Source organism: Melanotaenia boesemani, chromosome 1 (assembly GCF_017639745.1).
Source record: "Melanotaenia boesemani isolate fMelBoe1 chromosome 1, fMelBoe1.pri, whole genome shotgun sequence".
Classification (NCBI taxonomy): domain Eukaryota; kingdom Metazoa; phylum Chordata; class Actinopteri; order Atheriniformes; family Melanotaeniidae; genus Melanotaenia; species Melanotaenia boesemani.
The window spans coordinates 18,806,573-18,825,471 of record NC_055682.1 but is presented as its reverse complement, the minus strand read 5'-3'; the positions used below and the strand labels follow the sequence as shown (position 1 = coordinate 18,825,471).

The 18,899-nt window shown below is 38.6% G+C and overlaps 1 protein-coding gene across 10 annotated transcripts in view; it reads left to right on the top strand.

The window, feature by feature from the left end:
- Window positions 1-18,899, top strand: part of tjp1a (tight junction protein 1a) — a 100,370-nt gene that overhangs the window by 29,635 nt on the left and 51,836 nt on the right. The window contains exon 1 of one of the 10 annotated variants that reach the window (XM_041992658.1): window positions 9,107-9,125. The exons of the other annotated variants lie outside the window; for them this stretch is intronic. The gene's annotated coding sequence lies outside the window, so the exon portion shown is untranslated. Of the gene's footprint in view, window positions 1-9,106; window positions 9,126-18,899 lie in introns of those variants that run through there. 10 annotated transcript variants of the gene reach the window in all.

Sequence of the window (18,899 nt, the reverse complement as noted above, 5' to 3'; positions counted from 1 at the left end):
CATGCAATAGAAACTGCATTTACCATGGTGCAGTGGATGGGAAGGTGGTGAAAGTAATATCAACATGAATGCCAACACCCAGGGTTTCTCAGTGGGACATTGGATAATAAATGTTTTTCACCTGGCCTGCTATCGGTTGCATTGTTACATTTTAAGGGGATAGAATATTTTAAAATAAGAACCTTTTCTACCCATCAACAGGTACATTTGAAAATATCTGCAACTGCGTAATTGCATTGCTTCTAAGCAGGATTTCCATTTTAAATACGTACAAGTACATTTCAGTTAGCCATAATATTAATAGTGGAGATCCATAATAAAGTAAAGTGACATTATTTTTCCAGGACATATGTTTCGGATCTATAATTATCACTGCTGGCAGGAAAGTGTTATCATGAATATCTGAGATGATCATTTGGACTGGAAAGAATTTAATCACAAATATATATTACTGAGTATTTATATAACTGATCTTGCCTGACATATGGGATATCCACATCTCTTTAATTGCATTTGCCATTTACAAGCAGAAAATCTATCGCCCATAACTTTGGAGTTCCATATGGCTTACATTTTGATCACTGTGATTCATTCGTTTTATAAAGACGTGGAGCCTTCTGCATAATGACACGCTCTCTGCCCCTCATGTTCGCTCATTCTGCGGCACTATGCATTTATAATGTCAGGCAGGAAGGGCAGGGAGGATCAATGTTGGTTCTATAGATAGATGACGCGATGATCTACAGCGTCCATAGCAGCAGCATGAAGTGAGAACGCCTTATTTAACACAGGGTCACGTGGAATTGTTCACATTAGATTAAATTAATCAATCACTCTTGGTTAGTGTGGTGTGTATGAGTGCCTGTGATCTTTGGCGAAGTGGCTAAAGGGATGCCTGCTTGCATACATCGCAGGGAGTGTGTCCTTATATTAGTATGTCTGGTGGTCTACTGTCCTCTAATATTGATTGGTCACATTAGGGAGTGTGCAGGTCAGCGATTCTCAAATGGAGATAGAAGAACATGGAGGAGGACAAAGTCAAGGCATGGGGGAATTATCAGAGGACATAAGAAGATAAGATGAGGAGAGGAAATAGAAAAACAAGGTGAAAGGACAGAAAATTAAAAGAAGTGAGAATGATGAGACAATTGACTGAAGAGTAGCCACGTTGGTGTTGTTTAGCTGCCATCCCTGTCTTCCAGTATTGATTTGATTCACAGCAGCTGGTTCAAGATGACCTATTACTCTTGCTTTCAGCCTCCTTGTTGAGGTGTTTGTTTACAGTCCATTAATATAAATGTTTGCTCACCACCAGGCAGGTAACTGTCAATATTGAATAAATAATTGTAAGCACCATATTGTACTGCAATGTTTACTTAATTGAGCAGTGGAATTAATTTTATTGATCAGATCAGGCCAGCTGATCCAACAGCGCTCACCATGGAACCTGTGATTCTGTGAGGCTCTTACATTCAGTTCACCACACAAAGGTAATCTTTCATTTAATATTAGTAATTTGTAATTTTCCTAATAGATATTTAACAGTCATCCTCAGTCTCAGTAACTGACTGTTTATCCAGCGACCCTGAGTAGCTCAGCTCTTTTGATGTCATTTTAGCTTTGCTTTTGCATCCATGCTTAATTGGGTCCCAGTTATTCTAGCCCTATTTCTCACAACTTAATTGCTTTTGCTCTTAATAATTTATTACAACTAGAAGAAAACACCTTGTATTCCTGTGCTAACTTAAGCTAAATGGCATTATACTGCCTCATTTTCTATAAAAGTATCTCAAATGTGATCTTTTTGGCTGTCTGTTTGTGCATTTGGATGGAAACCATGTTGCATCAGCTGTGAACATGCACCCAATGGCTCCTTCATAAGATGTGTTGGAATATAAAAAGAGAAGATTGGACTAATTTATGACTTCAGCATTCATCTTGTACCATGTGGCCACAGCAGCAGCCTTGTTTAACAAGATGGGATGGATTCTCAGCAGCTCAGAATTAAGGCCCCTTTTCTCTGTTTCTATGGCAACACAATTACTTTGCCCTGGGTGTAGGAGGTTAGGGTGATAATGCACATAGGTTAATGTAATGTGAGTGGTCAGGTTTTATGTTGAGGGGGCAAAGAGAAAAAAAAGGCAGGGGTGTTCACTGATGTCAATTCAGTTTTTTATTTTAGTGAATCAGTGGGAGTAGAGTCTATGGTTTTTGTTGTAGCTTTACGAGGAATATTGTTTTCTGTTCCTCCATTCATAGTTTGTTAAAAAAGAGATACCTTAGCAACAAGGATGACTGATTTAAAATAAAGATAATTTATATCTAACTGAGCCCTTATTGTTGTTATATTTTAAAGCTGATGTTGAGCTCACACAGTGATTTATGTGACTGACTGAAAAGCCAATCTGGTCATTATCTGTGTTATTGAAGTGACTGAAATAAGGCAGATCACTGAAGACATATTGTTAGCATTATTTCATTTATATTTAAGCAACTCCTAATAAAGAAGTCAAACAGCTAGCATATGGCACAGTTGTGATGCGAAAACGAATCAAAGAACTCCTACTTTCAAGCTGTAGATGCAGACTACCTTCATTCAGGAACAAGCAATCATTGTAAATATGTGGGTCTTTATCTATTAGACCCCTTAATGTCTTGGCTACTCTGGGGTCATATATGGACATTTTAAAACATATCCAATTATATTATTTTATTTTTTCCCCCATTTCTTTTGAGCTGAAGTCATTAGGAAGTGTACACACCTCTTAATTAACTCCACTGATTTATCTGGCACTTTGACATGAAACAGAGATTACTGCATTGAAAAACAGAATTGTAGGCTGAGAAGTAATGATTAACCATTTAGCACCCTGGACTGGACAAATGCAGCTGTCTATATTATATAACAAGTGCATGAAGCCACCATTTCACCCACTGGTTTGAGAATTGCTGTTTTAAATATTAAGTTTGGTATGTGGCTGTGGCCATCTTGTTCTCATCTTGGTTCATGGTTTTAACTTGGCATCTTGGTCGGCCATAAATGGACAAGAAGGTGGAGAGGCATTCTTTGAGGCCTATTTTTTTTTTTTTTTTTTGTCATAACAAAATTATTTTTGAATGCCAGCACACTAATTAGAAAGATTACAATAAGCCAGCATTTAGAGGAAGATATAGAAAACTAAAACCCCTCTTTGGCAAATTTTAGTAACAGCAGAGGTGATGTAAGATAGCTGGAGTCAGAGGGTAATGGGTTGACAACAGATAACACGTAGGTACTTGTTGCTATCCAGTTCTAGATAAAACTCTATCCATCCATACATACATTGATACATACATACATACATACATAGTTCTTTTTTCTATGCCTGTTTAATCCAATTCAGGGTTGCATAGTTCCAGACAACAGTCATTTTTTAAATTTGCCATTTGTTTAAATACTGCAAATGAAATTAAATGTAAAAGATTTCAAGGAAAATGACAACAGATGCATGAAAAAATACAAGACAATAAATAGACAGGTATTTGTTTTGTCACTGATAACTGACTTATTTTATTTGCGCAAAGGGGTTGCATGAGCCATGGTTAAACAGAGTCTGTGACCCTGAATGAAAACTGGATCCACATTGTATTTAATTAAAAATGGGAACAGATTAAGTCATTTAAAACAATGGGAGAAATAGGGTAGAAAGAGCTAAACATTTACAACAGAAAAAAGAAAAAACGTTGGACAAATTTTTGCATGCAAAACATTTAAAAGGCCAAACATGTACTGTAAATAAAAAAAAATTGCAGATATTTTCTAGCAGTATGTTGACAAAATATTTTGTTCTAACTTGACGTGATAATCTTTTAAACATAATGTGGCTCCTACTCTTTAATGTCTGTTTTATGGGTGTCACTTCAGCCCCTGTACTTTTTGTCGCCTGTGTCTACAGTGTCAGTCACCTCTGTGCTGCATGGGCACAGAGAGAGCTCTCTGCCTCTAACCTTTTCCACCAGGCAGACACCCCAGGGGCTCTCATTTCACGTTTGACTTTTATTTTCCCTCTGAACTAAATTGACCACAAGAAATGTGAAACTTTGTCAAGTGAGACGCCCCAGGAGGATGTCACGATGCCAACCTGCAACCTCGCTCTGTGCTGTATGTCTGCACAGAGGAGTAAATCTGGTGATTAAAATAAACGAAGAAAAAGGGGAAAACATGAGGAAATTGGAGCCCATGGAGGCTCTGAGAAGTATGTGTGTATTTTTTCTGCTTGTCGTTGCATTTGTGTGTGCCTTGCTTGGGGACAAGGGGGCTCTCAGGATGGATTCGTCAGAAGCCGGGGGCTGTGCTGTGCACCATTAGGATCAAGGTTGCTATTTCAGGACGCTACCTGCTGAGGGATGTACTCTGCTCACAGTTTTGATGTCCTCTCCACCCAAGTCCATTAAACAAGAAAAGATGGCCTCTGCTGCTGAGTAACTGCAATAGGCAGTTATTTTACTTCACTTCTTCATGTTTCTGACATAAATAATTAAAATGATTAATTACTGTTTTTCATTAATACTCAACTTTGCCACTGATCTCATGTCTTACAGAGAAGTGGGTGATACGTTTGTCCTCCACTAAAATGTCTGACCTTTGTAAGAGTTACATAACTGTCTATACTTTAGGTGGGGCAGTAACAGTAAAGCAGGGTCCCCCGGTTCTTCTCGACTGTCTGTGATAAATGATGGATAAATAATCCATCTCTGATAACTAACTCATAATGAAGTGATTACAAATTTGGTCAAAATGCCTCATTATGAGTTTTAGATCAGTATTTAAATGAGTTTCTTTGGAAAACAGGACTCTTTCTCTCTTTCTGTGTGTATTTGCTCATGTTGTACAGAGATAAATGTTCTAATACATTTTAGCTTTGTGTGCTTAACTTCCTTTTGAAGACAAAAGCAAGACTTTGTGGTTTAAAGTTAAGATTAGGTTCAGCTTAGCCAAGTAACAATTATAGTGATTATCATCTAAAGGTTTGGTTGCCTCTCAGGGAAATAAATTTATGTCCTCTAAAGTGATAAAAACACAGCTGTGTGTGTGTGTGTGTGTGTGTGTGTGTGTGTGTGTGTGTGTGTGTGTGTGTGTGTGTGTGTGTATTCATCTTTTTATGTGTGTTTCTTTGAGGAAAATGAGTCAGCAGTCTTTGCAGACTGACTTCCAGAGCAGAGGGACTAACAGGTCTCTGTGACCTTTAGGGTTAAAGGTCACGTCAATCTAAAAATTGGCTGCAGATTTTTGATGCATGTGTTGAGAAGAAAAAAAAACTGCTTATGCATGGTTTTATTTTTAGTTTATGGTTTATATAAACGACAAATAACATTGAGGTTATTGAGTTGTTAAACTCTGGAAAATTTATCATGAGATCCCATGTCAACTAATAATTATTCAAGAAATGATTCCATTAATTTATTAGCAAAATTCTATAGAAAATACAAGCTATGTCCCTTGTTTTTATACATACTATTCATCAGTAGGCTGCAACAAAAAGTGATTATTAATGTGCAGTACACTTGTGTGGCCACTGAAAGTGCTTTTGCATCACTGAAAGTACTGAAAAGGGTCTGTAGCTCTGGATCAGTGAACCTGCCTGGAAAACAGGTCAGTGCGGGCTTTAGTCCTGCAGAGGGCAGAGTTTCACCATTAACAATCTTTATGTTGCTGCTGAGCCAACAACCGATCTCAGCACTGTTAACCATTTTAACTGACAATGAATGATATAAAATTGGAAATATTTTTCATAGTTTCACACCTGTCTTGACACTTTCACACACACTGTATTCCCCTAACACATTTTCAAATATTCTCCAAGATGTTTATTAACTGATTTAGGGCTCAGGTTCCTACTTGTACAGACCAAAAGAATTATTAAAGAATCAGAAAATAAGTAATCAGAATACCTAAACTGTAAGTCTGCTTCTATATTTTAATTATCTTACAGACAGCATGAGTAACATGTGAATTTCCATTAATCCATCTAAGCAACCACATATATTCTAAAACTGCTTTATCTGTATTTTTGCTTAGAGTAAAACTTGTGATGGATCTTCTGCAGATGCTTTCACTATTGTAGCTCCCTCTGTGACTTTATGAGCAGAGCAGATGCCAGAAAATTTAATTAACTGAAACTGACATTCCAGAAAGACCCACTGGGGATCTCACTGCCAGAGTGGCACGAGCATCTGAGAAAAGAAAGTGAAAATGAGCAAGATGGACACAGATTCATGTACATTTTAGTGTCAATGGCACATACTTGGTAATTTAAATAAAAATAGATCTTGAGAAAGAATTTGAAAACAAAGTGCATTAAAAATGCTGTGCAATGCATTAAAAACAGCAGTTGTAGGAGTAAAGCATTAGAATTAAAGCCATTAGTGTTAATGTGTTTGCAGAGGGAGCAGCTGAAGGAAATGGTGTGGACGATGATTTTAAAATACAAAATGTTCTGATGTTTTTGTCCTGCAGTTGAAAACTGTGCAAAGGAAGGTATGAACTCCAAACTATTTATTAAAATTTACCAGTCAGTTTTAGCTGGATATTTCATTAGAACTGGAGCAGTGAGGAGGGCAGCACAGGATGACTGATCAGTCAGGTGATGGGGATTGTATCATCCATGGGTCAGTGCCTTTGCTCCAAGCTTGCCACAGCCTTTTCTAAATTTCTGTTGCCTGTTTAGATCACTGATTGTCTCTGGCTGGTTAAATTTGTAAAGAGAAAGATGTTTATTTAGGCTGCTTTTTTTTTTAAAGAATCACTACTTAATATACACCAAAGTGCAATGTTCAAAGAGTCACCCTTTTACTGGAATGCTCCTTTAGAGCCTCTGTGAGTTGCCAGTAGATTAACTGTCCTCATATCTCTGCATCCCCTGTTATTGCTCTTGCTTGTTTGCTTTTAATAAAGCTCACTAGCCTCCTTAGTTGTGAAGGAGGCTGGCAGGCAGACAGGCAGACAAGAAGTCAGGCAAGTGGGCAGGAATAACAGGTAGGGTGGTGTGATGCTGGACAAACCGGACTGAGAGGGGGATGTCTAACACGGCTGCTTGTAAAGGTCACAGTACTACAAACCCGCAGTCTTCGGCATAGTCACAGTGAACGTCACAACTCTGTGATGTTGTCGCTTTTGATCCCGTCTTATTCGTGCGAAGAGCTACGCTCTTGTCAGCCAGACACACATTCATGTATATAGACCCACATGCAAGCACACACTGATAGTTATTGGCTTTGTCAGGCGCAAACCTGGGTGGAAGGAAACGTCACCTGCTGTACCAAAAGAAACTGTCATTAACTTGAAGATGAAAGTGAAAATAAAGTCAAAAGTTTTAGGCCACAAAGAACATCAATCCTGTAACTGTCCCAGGTTGATGATTAATTACCTGAATGATTGCAACAGTTTCGATTGCAGCTAGCAGCCTCAATAGTGTTGCTGATTTGACTCTCAGGGGAAGCTACTGGATGTATTGGTGACACCCTTACAGCCCACCAAGCTCCACCTCTCGGGAGCAGCAACTCAATCATCATGGCTGCTGATGGTTTGTCCCTAATGGTGGCCCATAAATAAAGCAGCAACCAATGGAGGGAATTGATTTCCAGAAGCATGCGGGAGTGGGGGCAGATTTATACTTGGAGTCAAACTCCTCTGCAGTGCTGTATATCACTCTTTCTGATATGTTTTGCCCTTCATTTTTTTCTCCATGCCATTACTCTGACTGTAATGCCCAGAACAGAGTGTTCCCTCTTTTTCAAGATTATAACATTTGCCAAATGTCTCTTTTTCCCTCCTTTGATCTTCCCATAGTTTATCTTCTTATTTTATTCACTCATGTGTGCTGCTTACCTGGCCTGAGGCAGCTTTATTTTTTTCCTTCTCTTGCACACACACACACACAAGTTGTCGGAGTGAAATTGGCCAGACGCTATCAGATCGACCTCTGACTTTCTGGAATTTGCTCATTTAGCTGATTTTCTGTTTGAGTGTTTCAGTTTACAGATCAGAGCTGTTTTACAGCCAAAGCAGAGGTTTGAACTTCAGGGCATGTGGCTAGACCTATTCTAACATTATTGTACATCCCAAGAAAGGTCATGAATTATAGGGAAAACACACACACACAATTTAGACAAATGAATGACAAATGAAGAAAAATGTCCAAATTTATTGTTTTGTTGGTTTTAAGAAGTAGGTTGATTGGATCTGTTTGAGCTGCATGCTTCAAGGATTCAGCCATTTCCTGTAATCAAGGCCTCTGTTTCACCTTATACAGTTAATCCAACTATATGACTACATATGGATTGGCTTGCTCCAAGTTTGCACTTTGCTTAGCAGATGTTTTCTCTGTTTTGTGCTTCTGCTGCAGTGTGTATGACAGTGTGTGTGTGTGTGTGTGTGTGTGTCTGTGTGTGTATACTGGTCCTTCCTACTGTGGGCATCTAGGTGTTTCTAGCACTAGGAGTCATAACAGGCCTGAGTTTATTAATATTGTTCATTTCCTCTCGTCTGTTTGCCCCTGGCTCCCTGGCTCCACGACTTTCCAGTCCAACATTCCACACACTCTGCTGGAATTAAGGGAGAGGCCTGCGGTGAGGCAGGGAACGAGCTCAGGAATGTCTCTGTTATCACAGGGAAAGAAGATGGAGGGAGGAAGGGAACAGGAGGTCAGGCTAAAGGGCCCCACTATTGTTAGGTTGACTTCAGCCGGGATTGCTGGAGGTTGTAAGGGTTCCCTTCATCAAAGCTTTGATCACTACACACAGCTCTGCTGATAGGCTCATATTACCACAGAGGTGCGTGGCTCTGCCCCAATCAGAACACAGAGGAAATCTAATTTTAGAAGTGCAGCTTTTTAAATCAATATCTCCACTGCTATCAGTGGCAGTGTCATGTAGATTATCTCACGGCTTTCACAGATGTCACACCAGGTTGACTCTGCTCTCAGTCCACAGTGTGTGCTGCTGAGTATCACTCTGCATTCACTCACACTGGCACTGACTTGCAGACTGCATGTGCATGCAGAAGGACACAAACATGGGCAAAAGCATCCCTCTGGGTTAACTGTAGCTGGAGTCAGACTGCGTTCGAGCATAAGCATGCATGTGTGGTGAGTGGACGAGAAAAACGGCATAATTTTGAATTAACGTGTGAATCGGACGCTGTACTTTTGAAGGGTGTAGTCTAACAGTGTGGCAGGTATTTGTCCGGCTTGTTATTTATCAGTTTGATGTGATTACCTAATTTTAGTAAGTCATGCCCAAATGTTTGGCTTTCAAAAGCAAGACAAAAGATGCTTTATGAAGTTTGATAGATGTGTATTTAATTGTTTGTGATTAGTACACTATGAATAAATATTAAAATGAACAGCTGGCGGCGCTGTGTGTCTCTTTAGTTTGAGCTCTGAAAAATTCATTTAATTGTGTTGATGTTAAGTGTTTTGTGTGCCGGCTGATTTGCATCATCTTTCAGTTATTGTGTCTGTGTTGTGGGCTCTGATGATGACAGTGAGTTCAAAATGAAAAATCTTTTCTACTCTAATGAATCCAGTGACAGGCAAGGCAGAAGTTCCAGGCTGGTGAGGTAAAGCTAAAATGTTTTCAAAGCAAAGTGAAAAGAAAATATTCTGGAGTTAGATGTTAAAAAGTTGTGGATCCAATTTCAAAACGTCTTTTGGCCACAAACTGAGACAAGGCTTCAGTGTTTTGGTGACCCGGTGGTGGGCCAGCAGTGTTGACTCACAGTGAGAAGATCCCAGATTCAAACACATTTCTGTGTTCTCCTCTATGTTTTAATGGGCTTCCAACATCAAACACATGCATGCTAGGTATCGGATTACTCTAATATGCCATTTTCCCACCAGACCCTGCTCTTCAGCCTTGAATTTACCCATTTTTTTGAAGAGTGAGCAACATTTCAACTGTTGCTGTAATTTGGGACTTTTTCTACTGATATTTGTTTTTTCTTCTTTATAAGTTTGGAGGAAAAATGCACATCTTAGCATAAAGCTTATGTGTAACAGCCATTTTTTCTCACAGGCAGTTCAGTCTTCTAAAGCCTCTTCATAATGCCTACAGTTCAGTGTTTCAGTGCGAGCTTTCAATGAAAGGATTTTGGTGTGAAATCCATTTAATCTTGTCCATGCATAATGTTGTGGGAGCCTATATATAAATACAAAAGGGATTATTCTCATCCTTTTACAAGTCCTGCTGTTGATTTTAGACAAGGCTTACTGTGAAGCTCTCTCTAAAGTAATAATGTTCCTCAAACAATTTGCTGGATATAACAGAAAACAAGAATAGGTTAAGAATCATAACTGAGGTGCATGAAACAATGTTGATGTTGACTAGAGTAAAAAAAAAATTGGAAATGAAAATAAAAATAAATGTATTTAGATGTTTGTTTGTTTTTTTAATTTCCTCTTGCCAAAGGTTAACTGCTGTGATTCAGACACTTTCTGGTACAAAATGCTGTTGTCCTTTAGAGTCCTAATGTGTCACAGAGTCTGACCTTCCCATGGGACTGCTGCCCCTGCACATTACACACTGACTAACAGCATGACAACACAACTAATCACAGCCTTGTAGCTGTGGTCTGCATAATCTTCCTTCTTTTACATTCAGTAATTAAAGATATGCATGTTACATTGCTTGCATACAGACTGTCATGTTTTAACTTATTATCATTGTGTCTAAAAAATAATTATATAACTCATGCAGGCCAGGTGACTTAACCTTTGTCCATGTGTAAAACCCTATATGAAATCTTAGCTTAAATAGCTTGACTGCTCAGTATAAACACAGGTAGAGAAGCAATGCTGTGTCTTTTTCCCACTTTGTGCTCCCTGGCGTTGTTGTCCCTGAAGTGCTGCATCCATATGTTGTTTACTGTACGTGTCACATGGTCAGACCAATGGCACTAGTTAAACTGAAGGGAGCCTTAGGTGATACAAGAGCTCTAGGCAAACAAAGGTCGATAACATCTCTACACAAGTCTGCTCTCTGTTGGTGGGGCAGCAAAGGCAAACACAACACACACACAGTGCAGTTTTATTTTCCGTTGTCTCTGTTGTTGGCTCCCTTTTTCTTTCTGTTTGATTAGATTGTTGTTTGTTAAAAAAAGAGGTCTGTCGCACAAATAACAATTGAATCTAAAACTCATCCCTTCAGCCACTGATACACCATGATATACTGCAGGCAAATATGTGTCAAGAGAAAATCAGGAAGTCTTTTAACAAGTACAGAGGGGGAAGTGTCATACCTTTTTTTTCAGTCATGCAAATGAGTTAGGTCTTATCTAATCAAATGCATTAAGTAATTCTTCTTTTTTTTTTGCATTCCATCGAACAGGGTTAAGTTGTTCATTACAGTCCAATACCAAATATCAGTATGTACCCTTACAAGCTGTACCATCACCTCAGATTTGCTTGTGTATTTGACAAGTCCTCACTGACCCTTGAGTCGTTGCCAAATTTAATATTAAACAATCACTCTTGCACTTTTCTGTTTGGTGTACCCAAGAGACTCAAATATTCATATTCAGCTTCTGATGAATGACCTCACAGGAACCGTCTATATGCTCTAGGAAAGGTAAATCCCTGCCCAACACCAGCTCACTTCTGACCCATCTCAGGCCCCACAGTACCCACCACAAGAGCAGTGGCTTAAACTGGCTCCCTTTGTGCTGACTTCATCAGGCTGGCCCTTTGAGCATGAAGCCAGTCTATTGCCTTGTGGCTCTTTCTTTCTTTTCAGGCAACAAATGTGCTAAAACAGCACTCCGTAATCACTTGGCATTAGGGCCCGTTGTGTTGGGCATTAGTGGTTAGAATTGACCAGAGGGACGTTATAAAAATGAGTCTGACAAGAGAACACCAAAGCTGATGAGTCTGGATCCTGGCACAGGACGGCTAGAGGATTAGTCAGCTAACACACTGGCTGGGGCTTCTGCAGGGTCGGGTCCCAACGCATCTCATCACCACCAGGCTTGAAGCGGCCCCTGTGGCTGCTGCGTCTCCAGCAAGCCGCCTCTCTGGCTGGCCCTGATGCCCAGCCTCCAATGTTTTCTTCCACCAAGTCATCTCTTCTTGTGGGCTAGTGTTCTTATTGGAGCTATAAATGATGCCATAAAGTGATGAGGTTAGGTGAAGGGGGAGTGGCCTGATTCTGTGGAGTTTGGAGAAATTTTCAAAGGGGGCAAATAAAAACATATATATTTAAATATTTTCAACTCAAGACAGCTGCATATACTGACTGTTACTACTAAAACACACTGGAACTGATGCATTTTGATGGCAGTGACTTATTGTTATTCACTTCTTAGTCTTTATCACCCTCACCATCACAAAAGCTCTTGAAGATAAAGCACATGAGGTGTTTCTTTGCCCACTAAAACCCTCTCTGATACCATCTCTGATACCATCTTCCAGTAAGTACAGTCACCAGACATGAATTTACCTCATTATCACTGAACCATTAAATCAGATTTACTGCACAGTAACTAAACACAGCTTTTCTCCTCTGGTGTTAACCTGTTTGGTTTTGCAGAATTACATCGACTTTCGTCTGACAGGCATTTCTCAGCTTGTTCTCTTCAACCTCTCCAGTGGCTGTGCCTGTTTTTCTAGAAGCTCCTGCTGTTTCCACTTCTTTGCCCAGTTTGAGCAGCTTCATACTCTTGGAATGTAACAGTAACAGGCAGTACCATGAGAAGAGTCATGAACGGGTGGGGGGACTGAGCTGTACGTCCTTTATTCAGGCCAGTGCTGAGTTCACCGAACGTGAAACATTCCCTCATTGTTGAACACAGTTCAGATCCTTGTTTCTGCAATCTCACATATTGATGTTTATTATTTTTTCAGGCTATTCATTCATTTTAACCCTTTTAATCAAGTTAATCTCCCTGTGTCCTCTTCTACATTGGCACAATATTATTTTTTTCCCTCAGCCCTTGGGTTCTCCACTCTTAATCTCCTCTTCAGTTTTTTCTTTTTCTTTGATTTTGTCTTCTATCCTCTGCTCTCCTTTGTTGTTCTTTTGTTTGCTTCTTCCATTTGTTTTACCCTTACATATCACATGTTCCATCACTTTGTTTATTCTTATAACTTGTACTAGTGTACTATGGACAATGTGTACTGATGATCTGGTTTTTTTATATCTATGCTTACTTGTGTATATTTTTACTTTAGTCATTTCTGAGGTTAAAAATGCCAATCAGTCTATTTTTTTTAACTATTAGCTGCTCAGCTTATGTGAAAACATCAGTGATTTTTTTTTAACATATGAAAGGACTTTTTTTTTCCTCACCATTCTCTGATATCTCATAGGACAGCATCAAACTTCACAGGATTCTAATTTTACCTACTCTGTTGAGATCTATTGAGCTGTCAAAAAAAAAAAAAAAAAAAAAAAAAACAGGATTTTTTTTTTGTGTCTAAAAATAAAATGGCTTTAATCAGTTTGCTCAGGCATAAGTCCATAGTGCACAAACAGAAACTTTTATCACTATGAAATGAGACGCTCTTGTTTCTTCTCCTACAACTCTGTTGTTTTCTTGTCAGTACAAGTGTTAAAATCAGAACAAAATGGAACGAAAACAGTTTGTTTCTCTTTGGATACGCTGACTGTAATGAGTGCAGTCCTTATTTTTGGAGGTCAACATTTCTGTTGTCAAGGTGAATAAATGAATGAATGAATGAATGAATGAATGTTTTTATGTTCCTTGACAACTTGTTTTTTATATATGCTTACAAATGTCATAGTAACCCATTAAAACTGGATGCAACATATTTCTGCATGGCCCCCTGGAGCAACATTTGCATGCATCCTGCTACTGAGCTTGTGATAACAGAAAAAAAAGTTCCTACTTTGGATTTTCTATGTGGCCTTTGGTGCATGTTCTTTTCAAGTAATCCACCTTCCTCCCACAATCCAAAAATATGCATGTTAGGTTATCTGACAATTCTAGATTAAGTGAGTGTGTATAGATGGTTGTCTTGTTTGTGACTGTGCTGGACTGGCAACCTTTCCAGGGTGTGCCCTGCTTCTTGCTTGATAACTGCATCCAGCCCCCCATGTGACCTTGAACTGGACTGAGCAGGTATTAAAAAAAAGGGTTACTTGTTCAAACCTCAGCTGGGGAGAGGGTTCAAACGGTGGTATTTCTGTATGTTGTTTACCTGCTTTCCCCAGGTATGTGTGGATTTTCTCCAGGTACTCCTGCTTCCTCCAACTGTCTAAACACAACCCTGTTAGGTTAATTGGCTACTATAAATTCACCCCAGGACTGAGAGAGTGAATGGTTGTTTGTTGATTGTCTCTCTTGTTAAGGATATATATATATATATATATATATATATATCACGTATGCAACTGTGGTAGCAAAATAAATCTTAGCTTTGACTTTGTTTCCCCACAGCATGACAGCTTGAAATCTGTAGTTGTTTCCTGTATTAGACTAGTAAATCTTTAGTCTTCCTTGAAAATCAATTACATGCCACTTAAAATATGTGTTAATGGCATTTTAGTGCCTGCAGCCTGCTGTCAACACAGTAACATGAGCTGCAGCTGTTGGACTTACCAAGACATAATTCTGTCCCTCAGTTAGAGAGGGGCGGCTTTGGAGGCTGAAGATTTACACCATGTTTGACTTTTGAAATACTGTATGTTGGCCAAGACAGAGACAAATTGGCACTAGCACATGCCCAAAATCAGTGCCCTTTTTTGAGAATAAGTATTTCTCTAATCCCTTCCCTGGTTTAATCTCACCCGTGTAGCTAGGATTGCAGTTGGAAAGAAATAAGTCATTTATACATCTTGCACTGTTTTGACAATATTTAGCACACTAGATTAAAAACAAAACTACTAAGGTAACCAGGCTGACTGTGTAAACAGTGTCTAAATTTGAGGCATTCTTACCATCTCTACCTGTATTCCTCAAATACACATAATACAGGCCAGTAAAACACAGATCTTTATATTCCTTTATACTGCTTTTATGTTGTCATCATTGCTGAAAACTGAAAGTCTCTGTAACATTAGAAGTGAAGATGATTTCACTTCTGAACAGGTTTGCCTGAGATATTATCAGCTATGTGCTGATACCTGTTAGCTGCAAAGTCCAGCCAGTCATGGCTGAAATTCTATTTAATATGTTGGAGCTGGTCTAGCAGAAAGGTGCTAAAATTCCTTTTGCTCGTCTGATGTGGATACAAGCACCCTCAAGGCTGAGAATCAGAGCTTTAACCATTATAGCCATTGTTTGGTTTAAATCCAGTGTGTTAAAACAGCAATAACAATAAAATATCTCTGATGTCCCTAATGCTTTCAGACTGTGGTTTATTTGTGTTTATGTTTAGAATCTGGTAGTGATTCACAACATAAACTTCATTGAACTCAAGCAGATTATGTTTCTACACTTTTATTATAACCTAAGGTGAACATTTACTGTTACTGCTACTAGACTGTTTAATTGCTGCTTTTTATTGCTGTTGCTGTTAACTGTGTCCATGGTGACATGAAGTAACAGTTCTGCATAAAGGATACATGTTTCTGTAAGGCTGACTTCTATTTGACTGATAATGTGTCTCTGACACGGATGTCATTGTGTTTGGTTTGTCTGAGTCATAGCTGAAACCGTGCTATCCTGAACTATAGATGCACTTTCTAGAAACACAGTAATTAGTCTGCTTGGAAAGCTTTGGCTGCAGGTTTTAAGCTCTGCACAGATTATATAAACTGATAAAGACAAGAGCCAGACATATCAGGTTTCAATAACCTGTTTGTACATACTGTGCATAAGTTCCCTCTGGCATATCTACAGTATAGCCCTGAAGGCTTTGGGGGATGCAGCAGCAAACATTTTGGCCATTTGCAGTGTTTTTGTGCATTATGTCTACCTCTACTTCAATGGCTGCTAATGTTCTTCTTTCTTGACTTCCTGAGCTTAAGTTTTTAAAAAAACATCAGAATGTTGTTCATGTAGTTGTAGAAAACAGTAACAACCTGTCTAATCATTTGTTTTTTTATGAGCCCCTACAGCTGCAATATTTATTCTCAGTGGTTTGAATTTAGGTCAGATTGAAACTTAGAAACTTAAATCATGTTAGATTGCACACTGAACATCAATGTAACTGTGTCAAAAGCAGCACTGAGTGAAGGAAGGATGTTGAAAACTTATTTATGGTGTCCATTAAATTCACGTCATTACTCTTCTCCCTCTTTTCCCACACTGCTGAATTGCCAGCATCTGCAGTTAGCCAAGCAAGTTTTCAAACTCCTGTAGTGTGTCAGCAAGTTAATGCACGCACCTGTCACTTTAGCGCACCTCACTGTGAGTAGACTATAAAAATCACATGGAGGTGCTCCCTGGGTGAAGGTATTTAACAAATCTCTGCAACATTTTTTTTATTTACTTGTGCTTACAATTCAATACCCTCAAGTCCTTTTTATTATTTGATTATTTCCTGAATCTATTTTTTGCTTTTGCTTGTTTAATAATATTTGTATTTTCTCTAGCTCTTTCCATGCCACCAGAGTTAATCAGACTTTGAAAGTGGAGCATTGTGAGAGGGACTATGTGATGAAACTTTGGAGTACAGTCTGTGCTTACTGGCAGAGCAGAGAAGCATTGTGATACATTTATCCTTGTAAACAAATAGCACTGGGTGGCAACAAAATGCTGCTTGAAGTTACATTTGCTTTGTGCACTAATGCAACAATGAAGGGAAAAGGTTGAATTGTTGCTCATGAAGTATTTACTGGAAGACCACACACTCTCTCATACACATGCAGTACATAGAGCTGAGTGTGTTGTGGATTTTACCTTGGGATTTGACATATTTTCAATTTACAATCTCATTCTGTAGCTTGTCACGTGGCAGGAAGGCATGATGTAAAGCCTATTTTTTCCCCTCACTGCATTTACAGCATATTGAGTGTTAATGGGTGCGGGACTATGTACAAAAAATACATTCCTCTGTCAATTTTTCAGGTTAGCTCAAGACAAGAAAATCATACTGTAATAACCTGCTTTCTATACAGAGAACATATTTTTTAAGCCAAGTTGTTATGATGCACTGCAGCTTGTTTAGCTGCTAGAGGTATCACTGAAAAGCAGAATGAAGTTCGTCCAGGTTCACTGCAGCATAGTTTCTTCTCTTTGGCTATAAAAGGCTCAGGTCTCTTGTCTGTTGGGAAGAGAAAGGACAGAAAAGGGGCAAAGAAAAAAAAGTAAAAATACATTTTTCCCCTTTTTTTGTTTGGTTGGTTGATCACAGGCTGCCTCTTGGAGTAAATGTCTTCAAAAGATTTAAAGTAACCTGGTTTCCTTCCATCCATGGTAAATTTAGTACTCCAAAAGCTTTTTTCCCCTTTTTTTTTATCACAAGAACTATGTAGAGCTAAGTGTTGCTTAAAATAGCAGCACTTTAGATTCTCCTCACACAGGCTTACTTTTTTCTGTTTGGTGCAATAAATTAAGGAAGGTTTTCATTTGTTAGCCAAATGAAATTCTCTGTTTTTTATTCGTTCAGTGTTGCTGGAAACGGATGTAGGTTTACTGTATATTGTGAGAGGATGTGATTGATGAGAGGGGACTACGTGACTGGAAACAGTTGACAGGTTTAGTGGAAGACCAGGTTTAGAGGCTTTCTTTATTATAAGCTTGTGTTCACACTCCACGCTCTGTTGGTCATGTTTGTGTGCATGCTAAAAGCATGAAATCATGCTGATTTGTAACAGGAAATATTACATTTTAATTTCAAGTTTTAATCTGTTTTTTTTTTTATTATTGTTTGATTCTTTTAGCTTGGGTTTGGAATTGTTTTTATTTTTAATGTCTTTTTTTGGTTTCTTTGTCACGTCTTATTACCATTTTTGGTTTATTAAGACGAGGATTACTATAATTTGCATAATTCCAGAGATTAACGAACTTGATCCCAAAACCTTTACAATTTTTGTTATATTTTAAAATCTTTATTTCTTGGATTCTTGAAACCATATATGTCTTTAGTATTTAGGTTCTCTCTAAAGCAAGTACAATATTGACCCAGAGGGTCAGGGGTGCATTTGCTAATCCTGTCACATGATACTAATCTGGTCACAAACAGTTGGTCTCTTAAGCAGAGATGTGACATTTGTGTACTGATCATTTATGATTTCAAACACAACACTTCCCTTAGTGGCTTTTACAAAGTATATTAATATTCTGTGGATGAAACTGCGTGAATCTTAAAAATATGTATTGTGAAATATAATACTGGAAAAGTATGTAGCTGTTTTTCTAAACACCTCCAATAAAAATACCGTGCTCAGTTATTTGGTTCTCCAAGAACTTACAAGTAGACTAGTTCACCAAATTTGTAATAATCCAGAGCTGATGAGGATTTTTTTTTTCACTTTTAAATATCATGATTCTTTTCATTTAATCATGTTTTTAAAAATCAGCACAGTCATGTGTACAGTAAAAACATTATCCATCCATGGTAAAGCTTCTAGATGTAGCCATACTTTCAGCACTGTGGTATAGAGTGATACAACTTGAGTTGGGCTTATGTCTGCAGAAGGTTTGAATTAGCACAAAAAACAAAGACGCTTTCGGATCTGCAGGTCGACCCTGAGTCAACAAGGCATGGGAGGGTTTTTCACCAACACCTAACTAGGGACAGATGAGAATCGTGAAACAGCATCTGCTTAGGAGCTTTTGCTGGTATGAAACAACTGCCTCATATCAAACTTTCCATTCTTCTTTATTTGCCATCATGTCTCTGTGTGTTTGCTTACGTGAGCACTTCTTTGTGCATCAACGGTCAGCTTTACATTTTTTGGATGTGCACATTAGCTTGTTTCACTCTACATTAGCCTTTTTGCTGCAGGAGCGGCTGGGT